Source organism: Heterodontus francisci, chromosome 47 (genome assembly GCF_036365525.1).
Source record: "Heterodontus francisci isolate sHetFra1 chromosome 47, sHetFra1.hap1, whole genome shotgun sequence".
Lineage (NCBI taxonomy): Eukaryota > Metazoa > Chordata > Chondrichthyes > Heterodontiformes > Heterodontidae > Heterodontus > Heterodontus francisci.
In genome coordinates, this window is record NC_090417.1 from 6,964,994 (window position 1) to 6,974,251 (window position 9,258).

Genomic DNA, 9,258 nt, shown 5'->3' on the forward strand with positions numbered 1-9,258 from the left:
CAGGGTGGAAGAGTCAGTTACTAGGGGACATAGGTTTAAGGAGCGAGGGACAAAGTTTAGAGGGGATGTGCAAGGCAAGTTCTTTACACAGAGGGTGGTGAGTGCCTGGAACTTGCTGCCGGGGGAGGTGGTGGAAGCAGGTATGATCGTGATGTTTAAGAGGCATCTTGACAAATACATGAATTGGATGGGAATAGAGGGATACGGTCCCTGGAAGTGCAGAAAGTTTTAGTTTAGACAGGCATCAAGATCGGTGCAGGCTTGGAGGGCCGAATGGCCTGTTCCTGTGCTGTACTATTCTTTGTTCTTTGTTCTTATTAGAGTCACTGTCTTTGGGCGGATTGCCATTGCCTAATTATTTTTCCACTTGTGCTTTTTGCTTTCTACCCCTGGGAGCTGGGTGTGCTGTTGGATATGGAGCTGGATTGTGATAAACAAACCTCCTAAAGCAGACATCAGGGTGTCAAGGCACTAGTCACAATGACTATTTCAGTAAGAATAGATGTTTCCAATGAAGACCATTTAACTTACTCGATAACCAAGATCTTCAACAACACTCAAAATATGCATGTAATTTCTTCAAGAGGACCCACATCAGCACAGTAGACTCAGTTTTTTTGTACAATGCAGATTCTGCATTAAATTGTGTGCTAAATTATATGATTTGATTGAGGTTTTCAAGATATTAAGGAGAACAGTTGGGTAGACAGAGAAAAACTATTTCTGCTGGTTGGGGAGTCTCGGTCTGGGGGCATAGTCCAAAAATTGGAGCCAGACTTTTCAGGAGTGAAATTAGGAAACACTTCTATGCACAAACGGTGGCAGCTGTTTGGAACTCTCTTCCATAAATGGCACTTGATACTAAATCAACTGTTAAATTTAAAACTGAAATTGATAGATTTTTGTTAATCAAACATATTAAGGGATATGGGGCAAAATGGGTATATGAAGTTAGGTCAATCAGATTAGCCGTGATCTTATTGCATGGGACAACAGGCTTGTGGAGCTAAATGGCCTACTTCTGTTCCTATAGTCCTATGTTCCTATATTAACAAGTAACATTCCGAAACAATGCAGTGTTCTAAATCATCGTCAGGCAAGGTGAATCGGTGAGGAGGGATTAAAGGGATTAAAGAAGGGATAACTGATTATATGTCATTGCCGGATGACATGGTTAAGTGGGAAAGAACTCCATGTACCTCTCCATCACAAAGAGCCCCTTGCTACATTGTGAAGCTCCACTTAGCAACCGGCCACATCAGTAGCGATGTTAATTGTGCTGGAGAGGAGTCTGTTAGAGGAGCAGTTCGAATCAAATTAATAAGTTTCTTCAATATGAATATCATGTCAAAGATTTATTACATGCAATAGTACTTAATCATACACTTAAAAGGGCATACATCAGCCTTTTCAATTGCTAAGAAAGATACAGAAACAAAAACAGATTTGTAATTAAAGCTTTCACTTGGTAGAATAGCAATTATATGGAACAGAAGCAAAACTATTGAGGAGACAACAAGTTAAGGGAATTACATTTGTTAGCTCAACAGAAGAAGAGCTCATTAAGTAAGGAAAACTAAAGGTACTGCAAAGGGACATGTCAATTAAATTCTCGTCGTTTGGAGTTTTATTTTAAATTTGATGTGATTAGATAATGCTAAATTGTTACGAAGAGGAATTAAGAGCAATGTATAAAAACTGGTGTTTGTCATGAGCATTTGGATTTGACAAGACCTAAGATACTGAGCTCAAAATTGTAACCCTAATCAGCCATCATTAGGTTTATATGACTCAGTGTTATACCATGAGGGTAAATTTTCTCACAGAACCATCAGGTAAAGGTCTGCTCGGGTATAAAATTGAAACCCAACTCGGGCCCGACCCGGGCTTTACCATCAAACGAGATTTTAACTCATTCAAAATGCATTCATTTAAACAGAGTTAAAATCAAGCCCATCACCTTGTTATTGAGATACATAAATCATATCAAACCCAAACCCAACTAATTACATGATAAATATGTATGAATTATTGCTGTATGCTTTTCCCACTGCATGTTGGAAGAAAAGTGTCTCACTGTTTGTGTTAAAGGGTTTGTCAGACAACCGCTCTGATATAGGATGTACATTGGCACAATCAGGTCCTTGTAGTCCACTGTGAAATGTCAAGCTTGCTAAAAATAGTCCACTGATAATGGTATCAGTAAGTTAAACATTTGGAAATGGGAATGAGAAATCTGCCAAAGCTAGGAAGCAGCAAACATATTACCTCTGGAACCTAGATTAGAAACCAGTCCAAGCCCAACGGATGAAAATCTCTACTGCCGGCTGTTTCTCACAATCTTACATAAACTTCGTTTGGGCAGTCTTCATCCAGTCCCTGGTAGCAATGGTCTGCAGCACAAAATTGACCTCAATGAATAATTAATTCATTGTGGGTTCAGCTGCCACTCCAGGACTTGAGCATAAAAATCCAGGCTGATGCTCCAGTGTCAAAGAAGAGCAGGGGTGTTCTCCCCAGTGTACTAGATAATATTTATCCTTCAATCATCCACACGAAAAACAGATTATCTGGTCATTATCATACTGCTGTTTGTGCGAGTTTTCTGTGCATACATTGGCTGCTATGTTTCCCACATTACAACAGTGACTACACTTCAAAAGTACTTCATTAGTTGTGAGGCATTTTGGGACATGCTGAGGTGCTGAAAGGCTCTGAATAAATGTAAGTCTTTTTTAATGGAAAATTTCACTCAGAGAGGCTGGAGGATAGCAGGTGTGATAAACTGAGAAAATGTTCTAATGATGCACCAAGTGAGATTGAACATAAAGCATACTGTTGGGAGTTTTACTCTATCTCCAATTGTGCTGTGTCTAACCTGGAAGTGCTTGATGTTGCCATTGGGTGATGGAAGTGGGACGTTTTCCATTCTGCACTCCCGAAGTCTCGCCCCCTCCGCACAATGCCCCCGTGGTGGCTGTGGTGGGGAAGAGACGGTTGCCCAACTCCTCCTGGAATGTGTCTTTGCAAAGCAGGTGTGGAAAGAGATGCAGTGGTTTTTGTCGAGGTTCATCCCAAACAGCTCTCCAACACAGGAGTCTGTGCTCTGCGGGCTGTTCTCAGGGACACACACCGAGATAAACATCAACTGCTGCTGGAGGACTATCAACTCAGTGAAACTCAGCCCTTTGGTCTGCCCGAAACTTGCTGGTCTTCCAGCGCAAAGAGTTGTCCATGACTGAATGTCGCAGACTGGCACATTCCAAGGTCCAGGACTACATGCTGAGGGAAGCACTAAAGCTTGGGGCAGCCGCAGCAAAGGCTCAATGGGGAAAGACCACAGTGTAAGGTCCCCCCACCAAGCTGAACCGAGGGGCTGGATCCATGGGAAACCACTCGAACTGTATCGGAAAAATTTTCATTTGCTGTAAAATGTAAAAATGTAATTGGCATGGCAAATGTGAAATGGAAGGGTTGTGAGGCAACTCATGATTGTAATGAAGCAAACGGACCTCCTTTGCACTGTTTGTATTTTTTGACTTGGTGCTATTTGAAACTGGTAATGTAATTTTTTCAGATTTTTCTGAATAAAGTATATTTTGGAAATAAAAAAAAAGTGGGAAGTTTTCCATTCTCCAATGCAAACATGCCACATCTTGTTCAGTCCAGAAATTCCCTTTAAGTGCAGTAGCTTTGTATCAATTGGTATCAGGGTTTGTTTTGAATGGTTGTGCCATCTGCTGTAGGATACACATGAGAACACCCAGGTCATCCACAATAGTGTGGCAAGAGATAAGCCTGCTTGAACAATAGTCCACTGATTAAGTGTGATTAAGTCAAAAATTCAGAGATGAAAACATGAGCTGAATTAGAGCTGGGCAGAAACAAGAATTCACAAACTAATGTAAATCAAGAATCAATAACTGACTCATGCGAAAACTATTTAAACTCTGTTTGTAGAGCTGCAGTCTTTTGAAATCTGGGAAAGGTTTCCATGAATCAAGTCTTTATAACATATAAATGGCATTTAAATATGTTTTCAAATAGTCTATTATTGATAATATTAATGAAAGTGTAAGGAAAAGCAGCTGAGCCCAGTGTTAATGGTTGTGGTGGAATGCACCCTCAATTAGAAATAATTGCCTTTGCCTAATTCACAGAGGGCTTATTGCTGGTATTTGATGACCAGTAGCTCGTGTCCACGTTTGCAGTTCAATCAGTGATTCAAATGGCCTGTACGTCAGGCAGTCTCTTCATCAGTCACGACAGCTCCCTGAGTAAAGAAAATTAGTTTTAATCTGTACATTTTCCAACTCTTTCCTGAGTCCTTCTCAATTAGTTAGCTATCCAGTTTGATGGTGAGATTTCATGATAGAACATAGAACATAGAACAGTACAGCACAGTACAGGCCCTTCGGCCCACGATGTTGTGCCGACCCTTTAACCTACTCTCAGATCAAACTACCTACCTACCCTTCATTCTACTATCATCCATGTACCTATCCAAGAGTCGCTTAAATGTCCCTAATGTATCTGCTTCTACTACCACCGCTGGCAGTGCATTCCACGCACCCATCACTCTCTGTGTAAAGAACCTACCTCTGACATCTCCCCGAAACCTTCCTCCAAACACCTTAAAATTATGCCCCCTGGTGATAGCCCTTTCCGCCCTGGGAAAAAGTCTCTGGCTATCCACTCTATCTATGCCTCTCATCATCTTGTACCATTTGAATTGTATATTTGTGAATGTGTGCTTTGAATAAATTTGATCCAGACTATTTGAATGGAAGAATAAGGGGATCAGTGAGCACTTATGAAATGTCTGATCAGTGGTGTTATTTGATGTCGGCTGTATCAGAATAACACCCATGTACCGGACCCTATTCATTCAGTCCTTTTCAAATGCTGTGGATTTGAAGCTGCAGACATCTTCTGCCTGCAGGACTCCCCAGTGGCAATTACTTCAATGTGACGTTTAAGAGCGTGGCGAGATGTGTGAAGTTCCTGAAGGTCTTCAAGGAGAGATGAAACCAGGTACAGCTGTCAATCCTCATGGCACTGCAAACAGGAAGGCCACCAGCCAAAGGACTGCAAACAGAGTAAGTGCTGCAACTTGTGTACTGGCGCAGGCCACCTCTACAAGACCTGCCCAAAACGCTGTCTGAGTTACACACAGGCGGCGAGATCAAGGCAGGGCATGAGGAAGGAATAGCAAACGTCGTTGATGCTGTGAAGGAGACCAGCAACTCTCCCTCCACCAAGCCTCCCCAGTGATGAACACCTAACAAAGAAGGACAAGGAGAAGAAGGAAGAGGGTGCTGCAGCAAGCTGCCAAATACCAACCCTGTGCCCTGAGCCTCCCCTCAGCAGACAGACTCAATGGGAGGAGCCAGCAGAGGGACAACTGGGAGAGTGGTTAAGAGGAAAACCACAAAGAAGATGGCCCAAAAAAGGGAACAGACCACTACCCACACCAGTGGCAAGAGGAGGTTCATGTCTGAAACGGGCTACACTGGCTGCTCCTTATCAGCAAAGGAAATGGCAGAAGACAAAGGAGATGAAGGCTCCCCAGCTCTGGAACACTGGAAGCATTGAAGGGTGCAGCGCACCACAACCCCAAAGTGCTGAGTGCAAAGAAACGGCTAGCGCACCCCAGCTCCAGGAAGCCCAAAGTAGTGAAGCACCTAGTGCACCCAGCTCCAGGAAGCATCATCCTCAATGAAGAACAGAGAGGAAAGACAGCACCAATTAAAGTCCTGCTCAGGTCAGGAAAAAAAAACGACCCGAACCCCATCGGATCCGAGCCCAACCTGACCCGAGTCCCTCCATTTTCTCCCGCACCTGACCCGACCACCAGAATGTTCCCTTTACCTACCTTGCAACTCCGAATCTGCAGGAAGCTGCAGCATGAGGGCAATGACGTCATAGAGACGCTCACTGTGCAGACTCAGAATTTCCTTCCTTGGCGTCCCAGACTCCCAGCTCAGGTAGGTTTTAACATTTCGCAGCAGAGCAAAATGCAATACTTACTTTGTGCGTCCGACCCAGACCAGACCCGGCCCGGCCCAGCCCAACCCGAGCCCGAAAACTGGACCCAGAAGAGCGACCCAACCCGAACCCGACACATGTCATCAGGTCCCATCGGGTTTGGGCCAGGTAGCACCAATGAAAGACAGTCCAAACCTCCCTGCTTATAGGACCCCAACAATATCACCTCAGCGGAACAAACCTCCTGTGAGTGACTAGGACGATTTTCTCAGCCCAACAACAGTGCAACAGATACCTGGAGTGGTAAGCAGCATACAGTTTTCATGGGTCTAAACATTGCCTCCATTGATGTGCATAGCATTCAGTCCACCATCTTATGAGTTTCGACCTTGAGGTACCTCGCCAAGATCAAAGCTGACCTGTTGTTTCAGAAGGAGTAAGGAATACCACACCTCAGCACCAACTGACAATGATGATCCCACAGGCCATCGATCTGGTCAGGATTTCCATTCCTCTGGTCTGGGTTTTCTGCTGCGAGGGGGCAACTTCACCATCTCCGAAGGCCTCCTCTTAGCAGACATAAAATACAAAAATGCGTCACTCCAGTTAACCAACATGTACTCCCCAGCTCTAGACAGTGAACAGCTGCTTGCCCACTAGCAGCTCCCACTGCTGATCACGACGTCCAGGCCGGTCATTCTAGGCAGTAACGTCAACTGCATCATCGATGTGATTGGATGATACAGCAGGGCTGACAGCAAACTGGACACCATGCCCATATTCCTGCTAGAAACAGTAAAAGACGCCAAGATACATGATGTCTTCAGCAAACTCGCAGACGGAGAACCATGTAGATACACCTGGTCGAAGCCAGAAGGATCCGTCCATTCCAGGATGGACTTCCTATTTGAGTCTTAAGCAGTCAGGGTCAGATCCACTGATTCAGATCTCTGAACACTGTCGCTTACAGGAAGACCAGAGGGTTGGCAGGGGGACATGGAAGCTGAACGTGCAACTATTGACCCCAGAAAATATCGGTCATAGAGTCATTGAGTTATACAGCACAGAAACAGGCTCTTTGGCCCATCGTGTCTGTGCCAGCCATCACGCACCTAACTATTCTAATCCCATTTTTCAGCACTTGGCCTGTAGCTTTGTATGCCGTGGCAAAGGTAAACTTTCCCTCCTCGTCCGTCTCAATCTGTCTGCAGCTTTTGACACAGTTGACCACACCATCCTCCTCCAACGCCTCTCCACTGTCGTCCGGCTGTATGGGATTGTTCTCCCATGGTTCCATTCTTATTTGTCTAATCGTACCAGAGAATCACTTGCAATTGCAGTATAATATAGGGTTGTTACATGACACAATATGTAAATAGACTGTGAGCATCACACAGGAAGTGATGTAATGTAATCTGTACAAAACCTCGTGGAAGAGTTGTAGTGGAAGCCTTAGATGCAAGAAGTGTGTAAATAAACTCCGGTTACTTTAACCCTCAGACTCATATATGTATATGCTGTACTTAGTCAACAGTTAAAGAATATTATATGGTGGCAGCAGAAATGCAATGATAACAGTGGAGAACTGAAGAACAAAGCACTAAAAAAATTGAAAATTCTTTTCCTGTACGAGAAAACTTTGAGACTGTAGCTGGACCGAGCCATGCTGAGGCGTGGCCGAAATGGATCAGAGGTTCAAAAGATACTGGATCTAGCGCAGAAGCCAGACGAAGAGCAGGTCAGTACATTACTGTATGCTATGGGGGAGTGCACAGACATCCTCATCACCCAAGCCACAGACGCAAAGAGGGCGGCATATGAAGAAATTACCAAGACATTCGAGACTTACTGTAAAGTAAGATAAAATTTTATTGTGAAGTGTATCAAATTTAATAAGCGTACCCAGCAGAAAGGGAAGAGTATAAATTCTTTTATTAATGATTTATATGAAATCATGGAGGATTGCAAATATGTCAACTTATGGGAAGAGCTGATTAGGGACAGGATCATATTCAGAGTATTAGATAATGCCCTTTCAGATCAACTACAGTCAAGGGATAAGCAAATATTATCGAAAGCCATTCAATTGAGCAGACAAGTGAAGGTGAGGAAGTGGTTTGAGGGGACAGAGAGAGTCCGATCTCAAGGGTATCAGAGTCAATTGAATTCATTGGAAAAATGAAGGAGAGAAAAATGGCAGCAAAAAGGTCAGAAAGGCGGGAAAAGCATCGAGAGGTAGCAGCAACTAATTGCAGAATCTGTGGCCGAGAGAGGCACCAGCGGCAAAACTCCCCAGCCAGAGAAGCGGAGTGTTTCTTGTGTAGGAAGAAGGGACACTTCAAGTCAGTGTGTCGCAGTACAAAAACTAGCACTGCAGACAAATAAGGTAAAATCCTGAGCGAGTAAAAAAGTTAACGAGTTTCAGGACGTCCAATGTCAAAGTGAGGAAATACCCTTTTGTAGGAGAGTTCGAAGGAACCAGTGAAAATTGCTAGACCGCAGAAATTCTTGTGGAAGGAAACAAGACCAACTTTAAACTGGATGCTGGAGCAGGAGTTTCAGTTTTATCAGACACAGAACTGTGGCTGAAAAAGAAGTCTTAAAACAATTTATGGGTGGCACAGTGGCGCAGTGGTTAGCACTGCAGCCTCACAGCTCCAGGGACCCAGGTTCGATTCTGGGTACTGCCTGTGCGGAGTTTGTAAGTTCTCCCTGTGTCTGCGTGGGTTTTCGCCGGGTGCTCCGGTTTCCTCCCACATCCAAAGACTTGCAGGTGATAGGTAAATTGGCTGTTGTAAATTGCCCCTAGTGTAGGGAGGGAATATGGGATTACTGTAGGGTTGTTGGTCGGCACAGACTCGGTGGGCCGAAGGGCCTGTTTCAGTGCTGTATCTCTAAATAAAAATAAATAAATAAAACAGGTTAACTGTGATATGGGCATCGAGCTGAAGGTTATAGGAGAGTTAAAAACATCATTGCGTTACCAGAGAAAAGAAATTCTGAACCTTTATGTTATTTAAAATCGCAATTGTTCAATCAGAACAGCTCAAAAGTAAAGAAGAGCAGCCTACAGATTTTACAGTTGAATTTCCAAAATTAATTAGACGTTTGGGGAAGTCAAAAATGGCATACCACATCACTCTGAGAAAGGAAGCAGAGCCAGTGTGTATGTTCACGCCTAGGAAAGTTCCACATCCACTCCGAGAGAAAGTTAAAAAGGAGATTTAATTAATGGAAAAACAAGGAGTCACTTCAGCTGTAGTAAAACCT